The 612-nt window shown below is 35.5% G+C and overlaps 1 pseudogene; it reads right to left on the reverse strand.

Annotated features, from left to right (window-relative positions):
- LOC107666311 (uncharacterized) overlaps nucleotides 1-612 on the reverse strand; it is a 16,204-nt pseudogene that overhangs the window by 5,543 nt on the left and 10,049 nt on the right.

The raw sequence follows: 612 nt of genomic DNA on the forward strand, positions 1-612 counted from the left end.
ATATATGTATTTTGCTGCATTTATTATGTATTATTGTCAATACTGATATCACCATCTTTGTGCTAGTACCCGATATCTGTATGTTCAGCTTTGTTTTAGGGCTGATTTTAGATTTATCCTGCCAAAATGTCACATAAAATTGTGGTTTTCACTTTATATGGTCAGATGGTCCTTTTTCTGTCTAAGTAGACTAGTGATCCTCAAATCTGGCTCGCGAGATCCACTTTCCTGCAGAGTTTATCTCTAACCCTAATCAAACACACCTGAGTTTGCTAATCAATGTCTTCAGGATCATTAGAAAATCACAGGTAGGCTCCCCCTGGTCCATGATGAGTCGTTCCTTGTAGTCAGTGTCTGTGAAGTAGACCATTTTGACTTCGGTGTAGTCCACGTGAAGCATGATCTTCAAGGTTTCACCATAATTCAAGTGCTCAAAGATCTGGTGGTCTGTTATATGGGGGAGGAACGATAATTAAAAGGATATACAAGGATACTGAATGTTGCATTATTGCATCTGCAAACAACTGACAGTAATCCTAATAAATTTTACTACTTGGCACAATTGACTGATTTTTAATATATATATATATATATATATATATAATTATATAT

This window comes from Sinocyclocheilus anshuiensis, unplaced genomic scaffold (assembly GCF_001515605.1).
Source record: "Sinocyclocheilus anshuiensis isolate Anshui unplaced genomic scaffold, SAMN03320099.WGS_v1.1 scaffold868, whole genome shotgun sequence".
Taxonomy (NCBI): Eukaryota; Metazoa; Chordata; class Actinopteri; order Cypriniformes; family Cyprinidae; genus Sinocyclocheilus; species Sinocyclocheilus anshuiensis.